The 10,576-nt window shown below is 26.7% G+C and overlaps 1 protein-coding gene across 5 annotated transcripts in view; it reads right to left on the minus strand.

Moving 5' to 3' along the window:
* Positions 1 to 4,597, minus strand: part of LOC100169394 (endophilin-A) — a 16,843-nt gene extending 12,246 nt beyond the window's left edge. For 4 of the 5 annotated variants that reach the window (XM_029487790.1, XM_029487788.1, XM_029487789.1 and 1 more), the window contains exon 1: positions 4,381 to 4,525. The gene's annotated coding sequence lies outside the window, so the exon portion shown is untranslated. The other variant, XM_029487787.1, reaches the window with a different exon arrangement.
* Positions 4,598 to 10,576: the final 5,979 nt, after the last annotated feature.

The following is a 10,576-nucleotide window of genomic DNA, read 5'->3' on the forward strand; positions in this document are numbered from 1 at the left end:
ATTCAATTAGCAAAAGCACAATTACTTTAAATTTCACTCCAACTTAAACTCTCACAGTAATCCATTAATAAATCAACTTTCTTCCACCTCACTTCCTGGCAATGTACGTAGAAGACTCAAAAGACAATGGCCTAGAGACCTACTAAAAAAAAAAAAAATAAAAAAAAAAAAAAAAATCACGACATCTAAAATGTTCTCGGTCGGGTGGTGCTGCTGAGTGCCTTCCCTTAAATGTTAAATTCTGTTATTTCATATTATATTAACTATCAAATTGTCCCATTGTACATAATGTTGTATAGATTGTAAATTACTTAAATATATAAATAAAAAATTGTTAAAATATGTATTCTAATTTTTCAGTAAATTATGCTTTCAAAAAATAATGACAATTTCAAGTATACATTAATGTTTTAAGCCACTTTAAATTTCTTTCAAAAAAAATCGTCCAAAACAAAAAGTTAAACTATATTGAGACGAACACACAAAAAATCGAGCCAAATCGTTGCTTTTTTCGAAATATTAACTCATATACGTTTATTTTACATAAGTGATAGCTACAAATTTCAACGAAAACAAACCATCTGTACCATCTGCGTCTAATTAGTAATTTCCAATCTACATAAACTGCTGCCTATACAAAACTACTGAACCCGGTGAACCACGACAAAAATATTTTTTAAAAATTCATAATTTTAATTATTGCCAACAGATAACCTACCAAAAATGTAAAGTATTATTCTATACAAATTCAGTAAGACATTGTATATAAATAATCGATCTATGTTATATAATCCATCGCTGCAGTTTTCTGTTACATGTCTAGTAAAAATAATAATAAGTGATTAATGACTATATTTTGTAAATGTACATAAGATTCTGGGTGGAGTATAATTTTAGTATGTCATCAACTTGTGAACAATAAAAATGCTTTAATCATCAACTTTGAAAACAATTTTTTCTGATAGTAAATTTGTTTTAGTTAGGGAGATTAAAAGTAAACAATTCACGCAGTACCTTTCAAAATAATCAAGAAAAAAAAAATTGAAAAATTGAAAAATGTGAACTTAAAACCACTCAGTGGCGTAATATAGTCATGTTTGTGTGTAGGTGTGTGTGTTTGGGGGGGGTTAACATTTGTCTCCAATACCACCCACCAAAAAAAACAACTTGATTTAGGTACTTAGATACCTATATCATAAAAACCACTCAGCCCAACCATTATGATCTGTAATTTGTATAATGCAAGTAGGGTACATGTATACATGAATACATGAATACATGAAAATAAATAATTACATACTATTTAATAAAGTTTTAAATGTACTTTTTTGAGTAAATTCATGGAATCATCTGCGTAGATGTAAAATACTCAAAATTGCAATCATCAAAAGGTTATAACTTATAACCTAGGAATGAAGTCCGACCCACAAATTCTGATTGTACCACTGTGCTTAACTCGTTGAAATATACCTATTACCTATAGGTTTCCGAAAAATGTTCCCTAAAATCGAGCTAAAAGAATTATTTCAATATATTTGTCCAATATAAAATTTGCAATAGTGATTAGTGTTTATTACGAAGTATTATTATCTTAGCTACAACTAGCATAGAGGATTTGGTTTTTTTTTTATTAGATATTTACAATCTATGTATAACAGCACAATAAGTAAATTTGATAATTTATGTACAATATGTTAACTTTGAATAATATGAAGAGGAGAGGCCAACACCAGTAATGGAACCCAACGTGAAATTATTTTAGGTTAGCAAATCTCTGCAATATTTTCTCTTGAACCAATGGGATTTATGGGTTAAGTATTAGATGAGATTTGCGATACTAATGGGTTAGTATGGACACATTTGGGATTTTATTTGTTATTTCTATAAAATATACTATATTAGTACCAATAAATAATAAGTGCATTTAAATATGGTTCAACAATTAAAAAAGTCATGGGGGGGGGAGGGTACGACGGAATACGTACGGTAGTACGAAAAGAATTATCATCGATTTGTTATACATTTTATAGTTACAATTCGTTCTTATTAATAATATGTTAGATAGTAAAAAATTAAGCTAATCTAATTATGAAATAAATAATATGTCAAACAATGAATAAATAAAAGAAAAATAATTCAAAGAGTTTAATAATAAAAAGTATTCTTAAACATTAAATAAATAAAAAATAAACAAAAAAACTCAATGTTTAATTAATAACAAAAAAAAGTACGTAAGGAAAATCATTAAAAGTTAAAATTAATACATCGAGCAACTAATAAGATGAAAAATAAGAAGTCGTTAATTTCTCCAATTAAATGTAGTAAAAATAATTTGTTAATGTTTAAAAGAACACAATTATACTTTATTATACGTTGCGCCTACACAATTGTACCATTCGATTGTGTTCATTAAAAAATACGCATTAACGAGAATAATTCTCTTAAAAACTAGAAATGCTATCATCATAAATTATATTAACACGTATGTTGTTCTCTATTTTAGAAAAATAAAATAATTACAACTTAACTATAAAACAGTATTATAATATATTCGAAGTGTAAGCCGAGTATTACGATAATCTTTGAGGATTGAAGTACACCACACATGTAACAGTAGTCGTTACTGTACCAAAAACAATCCTTAAATACCATTAGTGTCAACAAATGTGCTCAGATTATATTCGCTTATAGCAATAAAAAAGTTAAAATATCTATAGGCAGACTGTATCCATCTTAAACTTAAATATATAAGTACTTAACAAAGAGAATAGAGAAAAAGTTCCAAGACACTCTTGTCGCTCTCTCGGGTAGTAAGTTTTGTTATAATATCATATAATATTTTTAATTTTAAAATGAAATGAAATAATAAATCATTGCGTTCAAATAACAATTTCTAGAGAAGTTCGGGAAAAGGTCAACTTTTTATAAAAACGTGTGAGTCGGCTTATATTTTATCACCATAGTTTCGTAATTTTTCGAATACTTTTCTTTAAGTACTAAATCTAAACATTAACTATCTAAACTGCAATCTGTGGTCAAATTCCAAATGATTAATGGAGCTCATAAAAAATTTAAATTACTATCAGAAAACGTTTTTTATTTTCATTAGGTACGTGTCTATAAATTAGTACATAAATTCCTAAATGACTAAATGTTACTGGAAAACCTGAAATAGTTCACCATCTACTTCAAGAATCTTATATTACATGTCCAGCTTAAAGTCAAATTGTATTAATTAAATTTACTTATTTTCAATTTGTACCAAGTTAACAGTTAAAAATGAATTATTTGTTAATGGTTGTTATCACGATATAAATAAATACATTAATTAATGTCGGTAATACAATTTTTTTCTTTTTGTGTTTGGTATAGTGTATATTATTATAAGTACATAAAAATTAAAAATTGTTTTCGAATTTAATCGGCACATTATAATAATTATTTATCAATGTTCTTAAATAATGATTATACAAATTAAAATGATAAGTAAAAAAACAGGAAATAACTAATATATAATCTTAAAATATTAATTATTTTTATATAATTACTGAAATTAGTAAAAGATTCTGAACGAAGAGAAGAATATAAACTATTACGGTAGCGTGTTTTCAATTTCTTTTTAATTCTTTTTAGGAATATCAGGAATGTTCCGAAAGTTTGAAGTCTGAACTTAGAATCAATCAATAGAGAATATTTACTTATTGGTACTTTGGAGAAGTTATTCGGTGGTTTAAAACTAGTATTTAAGCGTAAGGTAAGACTAAAAAACAATTGAGAAAAAAATGGTAAAATTTACGACACACGCGTTTTTTTTTAATGAAATCAATAATTTTTGTTACTCTGTTTTAATTCAAAAACAAATAGTCGAAGAGACACCCGTAGAAATTGTGTAACAATCAGATAATTCGATAAACTTTCAAAAAAATTATAATAATTGTAAATGTCCATATGCCTACAGGCTACAGGAAATGTATGTAATTGTATAATTAATAACATTAATAAAGTAGCTGTTGATTGTTTGTGAGTACTAAAAAGTAACACAAAAATAATATTTGAATATTATTTTTTTTTTTTAAGACTTCGGTTACTAAACCGAACTACATAATTAATCTAAAATACTCTAAAAACTGTAAACCTTAATATTATTAATTGTACATTATTATATTAATTATAAATGAACTAAAAAAAATATATTTATATATAAATTACATTTTAAGTTTAACCCTTTTTTCGTAAGAAACCTAACTTTATAAAATCATCGACGTGTAACGTCTACGTGAATCGCATAAACGTGTAAGTGAATATTGTACAACAGTTAATTATGTAAAATGATTATAAATTATAATATATTAGTGTCAACGAAAAACAGTAGGTACTCACAGTTTTATTGATATTTAAGAGCCGATCGAATAGACGCTATAAAGACATCCTAACTCGTGAAGCTATCAACCACATGGCCATAGAATTAGCCTAAAAATCATACAAATTATGAAAGTTTTTTCACCAATATAATTAATAGAGAATCCATTACCAGAATTAATTTTTTTCTTATAAAATAAATTGTTAAAATATTAGTTAACCCGGATAGTGTAATAATGTAATAGGTACTGATAACCGAAACTCGTTGACCAGCCAGACACCATCAGCTGATACGTAAATTGATACCGCATAAGCGTTACCAACTGTTTAAAAATTTTTTTTGTTTTTTAAAAATACAATATTTAAACTTGAGTACATGGAATTCCAAAAATTATTAATCCATACTTCCTATTTTTCGACTATCTATTTTATTTTTTTGAATTTTTAATTGTACAAAAAGACGTGACTAAATACGACTTACGTTATTAATAAAACAAACAAAATATTCATAAGCCCACAAGTGTATACAACTTGTTTTCAATTTTATTATTGGCCCTATCATAATTAATACTAATAAGTAATAGGTACATATTTTGTTAATTTATTATAACAGGACATCGTCATATTATATTAGTATAGGAGTCTATAATCTATATAGATTAGAGAAAATAATCTAGTCTTTGTTTATCATTTTTTTAACGATATTAAATTAAAATTAAAAACCTGTGCACTTTTTATAATAATATAATGTGTAATATGTATTTATGATAGGTACTTGATGCAATCCAATAACAAATTACTGCATTAGTAATAATTATTAAGTAGTACAAATTAGTTTGAATATAAACAGTTGATGATTGTAGAATGATAAGCTTCACTAAAAGGACTAATGACTACAATAACATTCAGTTAAATTGTTATTATGATTTATTACATAATATAGGTACCTACAAATTTATCACGAGCGTACACAATTTAAAGAGACAAAGTACAATATGTTTTTTTCTCCATTGATTTTTGTCGTTTTGAAGTATTTGACATTATTCAAAATACTGTATAATCATAATAGAATGTTAATTATTCTGTAAACCCATGGTCTGAAAATAATTCCAAATATATTCCCAGGGACCCGGTTAGACCAAAAAAAAAAGTATAAAAAATATTCTTTAGTAGGTACCTATCATCTCGAAGTATACATTTGTAATACTCGATTTATAAATTATAATATTAATTTAAAGACAGAATTAATAAGTAGGTAGATATTATGTAGAGTGATAAAGTAACCTGCCCATGTAATAAGAATAAAAACCAGAATGTACCTAATATAGGTAGGTACCTAAATAAAACAACAAATTATTATTTTAATACAAACATTATTTTTGAATAAGTTAGCTAATGAGATTTTAGAAGTCTTTCAGCGATTCGACGACAATTATTTAACAAATCAATATAATCTCTAATGATGCGCGTCTCATAGTTTTTTACAAAACAATCAATGATGAGTCGTAAACGGTTTGACCGATAAATGTCATAATTCATCTATTCAGAAGCCACCAATGTCCAATACCACAACATATCAAATAATAACAAAGAACCATCGATCGCTTGAGTGTCAGTGAAACAATATTATTTTTAAACAATATAATAATCCAGCTAGTCGACCGTTATTTACTCAATGGGCAATGGTATCGCTATTGTACATAAATATTAGATGCAACAAAATTTTCTGTAAAAAAAAACGAATTATAATTATTATTTATTAGTAAGTTAAAAATGGGTTGGGTACTTGGGTCTTGGATACTTGGGTGGCTGGATAAATTTTAAGATAAGTTGGTTGAGGGCTGCGGCCAGTGCATTTTCAGAATAGATCAAGCCCACCTCGCCATCCCTTAGCTATAGATACGTGTCTGCCAGCTGTAGATTAATAATTTATATTTTGATTAAATAAAAAGCTATATAGTACATACACCCACTAAAAAAAATAAGTAATACATAAAATGTTGTTTTTGTTCTTGTGTAAGGTGATTAAGTGCACTTAATAGGATTAAACATTTAAACACATAGCACACTATATTATGTGTAGGTACCAAAAGAAAATATCCGGATAATATATCGGCATCAGATATTCAAATGGTCGTATGAAATATTATTTTTTTAAGAGCAATTAGCCGATAGATATTAGTAATAACACGTAAAAGTAATTTACGAATACACGTTATATGTCTGAGAAAATAATCTAAATCATAAACTCTAAACTCATATTATTATTTATTATAAAAGTCTACTAAAAGGTATTTATTTAATAAAAAAAAAAAGTACTAGTCTATTATTATAATCTATGATTATTTATAAATTTAAAATAGTCCCACGATTCCTCCACGCTTAAGAATAACACATTTTCAAAAAATGTCTAACCATCTAACCTATCTTACCTATACGACTATACTCTCTAGTAGGTATTTATATATACGATGCGTATGAGTATGAGTATTATCGTGGATTAAAATACTACTTATTAGTTATTATGTATCTTAGTCTATATGGTATTAAGTATTAACTATTATTTAGGAATTAGGTAAAAACTAAAATGGTAAATCTAGTTTGATAAGAAACGTTGAAACTTGTTTTAATTATACAACAATCATTATAAACAGTTATTTACCGTAATTCTATTTATGACTTACCTAATATTATTATGCATGATCTGTGATTTTTTTATAATAATAAATTCATCTCACAAAATATTTATGGACGCAAGGCCGTTGGCTTAAACTTTTTGATAGGGCTGCCAAAATGTACAACCGACATAATCTGACGTATAGATACAATTTTTTAGTTTTCAACTAAACCAAAATCATGTTTGTGTTTAAATATAAAATATTTTTGATGAACAAATAAGCACTTCCGTATTTACTATTATCGTTGTAATGTACCTATTTTTTATTAACCTTTTAGAAACGTATACAATTACCAGTATTCAACCCTGGAGCCTACTACAGTCGTACAGATTTACTTCCACTTCAACAACGCCCCAAAATCAACAGCCCTGTAAAGTCGTGGAAATATAGAGGGTGTTAATAGAAAAATGCAGTATGTGCCCTCGTTACCTATACAGAGTGATTTTTTAAGCACGTTCACTCCCATTTTTCCATTTAATAGTATATTTATTCAAATTCCGATTTTTATAATTTTCAAGTATAGCTTAAGACTATATTTTCAAATTTCTGATAATACATAATTTTTGTAGCACATAAAGAGTGTCCTTTGGCGATACAAACTTCTATTTTTCAAATGAAAACACTCTTTTTTTACTGAAAAATATTTATTGGATGTTTTTCTTTAAAACGTTGATGTACCTAATTGTAATAAATAGTTTCTAAAAATGTTTGGATAATAATCCTCAAAAATGGTTTTATACAAATTTAAAATATATTTACCTAATTTTAGATGAAGTATTTATACTTAGACCATTTTTATAAATTATGTATATTGATAGATCAATATTAAATACTAACATTTTAAAATCACCTAAGCCCCCATAGCTACGTAACCCATAGACATATTATCGGATTATCCTTAGTACACAAAGTCATATAACTCAAAAACTACTTACTAAAATTTTGATTTAGATACAAAAAAAATCTAAAAAAAAATACATACTTACTAAATAATAAAAAATGAAAAAAATGGTTCTTAATTGAAAAGTAGAAGATTGTATTGTGGTACAAAAAATCTCAAGTATTTAAAAATTCCAAAAATCAGAATTTCAATATATGCATAATTTAAGCATTCCAATAGAACGATCATGCTTAAAAATCACCCTGTATATCCGTTTATATGTAGTATGGTTACCCAACCCGTTTTGACTCATGACTCCAGCAGAGCAATTTTATTATTCAATTATTAGTGAATTTTACCACGGGATGCATTTTATTTCAGGGCAGTATGTGGAAGGTGCTTATAAGACTCGCTCATCAAGGCGTATCAATACATGACTACGTATAAGTCTGTTATTAAAATAAAAATAATTTGTTTTCAAAATCATTAATGCATCTACATAGCAATAAGCTTTTAGTTTATCTTGTTTTTATTTTGTTATTCTATGTTTAGGTACCTACTCCATAAAGGAATTAAGAAACACAAACTTCTCACTAGAAATACTATTATGGCCTATAGGTATTTGTACTATGTATACATACACTATACCTGAATACCTGATTAGGTACTGAGTACAAAGTATTGAAATCTATGGTACCTAATCGATTTCTATTTTAAAATAACAGAAAAAGTGGTTGTGAAGAAATTTTACAAAAATTACAATATTTTCTTCGTGTAGGTACCTATAGTATACCTAGGTACCTATACCTATAGCTATATAATAAGTAATACCATTGAGTATAGATCAATGGTAATACTGATGAATTTAATTTGAATTTACTAGAATATAATTAAAATAAACACCGCATGTATCTTTGACCTTATTTCAGATTACGAATATAAATCCAACTATGATATAAGTAGTACCTAAATTAAGAATTTACAACGAAAATTCGAAATAACTACAAAAAATAAATATATTGCACTATCGATTCAATCAATAAAACATACTTACCACCAAAAATAAAAATATTATAGTCCTGAAAAAATTAATTTTTCTGAAAATTAAGACTTAAATGGAGTATAGGTACTATTATTGTATAAACAATTTTAATTACCTACAATAATTGCTTGAAAAATAAAATGTGTACCTAGGTATGTTTAAAATTGTTTTCTTGGTTCTTTACAGTAAGTACGTCATTTTAAAACTACTATATAATAATTAATTGAATTTTACTTTTACATATTATGCATCATTGACCTTAAAATGAAGTTTTAGTTTCTTCGTGCAAATTAATGAATTTAATTAAAGGCCCGAATAAGAGTTCAATATATTTACCAATAATAATACTATATTGAGTACCTATATAACATGTTTACTTTGTTATTAAATGCAATTATAATGTTAGGTCCATTTTGGAATACGGAACTATTGAATGTATTGAATCTTTTTACTTCTTATGTGACTGAGCAAATTGAAAGGGTCCAACGCAAATTCCTTAAGTATGCAGCTTTTATTTTAAACAATGAGAACCCTCCTCATCACCATCCGTAGTCAAGGGGCCCCGGGCACTGGGGGCACTCCTCTCCCCGAATTATTAAAAAAAAATTTTTTTGCTTGTTTTATATTATCTTATATATACATTGTACGTGACAAAAATTAAAATTTGAGGTTGTTGAAAGTAAATTATATTGAAGGGTTAGGATTTAGGAAATATTCTATATCCACCGTGACTCGTGAGTGCTGTGTGACGACTGTGTGTATATGACTGATAAGTGACTAGGTAATTATTTCAAAATAATGACTTCTGAGAGTATCTACCTATATTTTAGATTCTGAACGAAGTGATGAATGTATTGATTTTACAATGATGTGTGTTTTTTTTTTTTTTTTTTTTTTGTGTCTGACGACAACTTTTGGAGCAGTAAAAATGCTTCGATTTTCAAAAGTTGTACCTTTTCTGAAAGGAAAGTGAATCTAGTTGGTACTTTGGGGGGTCAAAAGTGAAAATTTCCCAATACTTTTCAAAAGCGGCAGGAAAAACCTTAAAAAAATAACGGAAAAACGCGAATTTTTACGCAAAACCAATTTTTGACAAAAACGAAAACTTAATTTTACTGTAACTCAAAAAATAATTATTGTAAGCACAAATTTGCAACAGATGTTTATATTAGCGTTGTCTATACAGGGTTAAATTTTCAAAGTGTTTCGACTTTTTTTGAGCTATTTATAGACAAATGAAATTTTCAATTTTTCTAAGTATTTTTTTTTAAAATAACGATAAAAAATTTTTGGTTGGATAGAAAACTTTGAAAATTTAATACAAGGTTTCTTATAAGTTGTTCTCACAGTGATAAAAAAAAATCCAAAATCGTTAGTCACAATTTTTTTTTATAAGTGCTTAAAGTTTAAATTTATACGAAATATGACAAAATTGCGAAAATTTGCAAGTAATTTTGTGGTTGAAAAATCGTAAAATTTTTTTCTTTTATAACTAAGCTTTTAAAATTTGGTACAAGGTTCTCCATAAGTTTTTCTTTAAATATCTGTAAAAAACCGTCTACCAGTCAACCGGACTAAGACAAAAAATTTTTAGGAGTGTTTGAAATTTAAATTTTT

Source organism: Acyrthosiphon pisum, chromosome A1 (genome assembly GCF_005508785.2).
Source record: "Acyrthosiphon pisum isolate AL4f chromosome A1, pea_aphid_22Mar2018_4r6ur, whole genome shotgun sequence".
Taxonomy (NCBI): Eukaryota; Metazoa; Arthropoda; class Insecta; order Hemiptera; family Aphididae; genus Acyrthosiphon; species Acyrthosiphon pisum.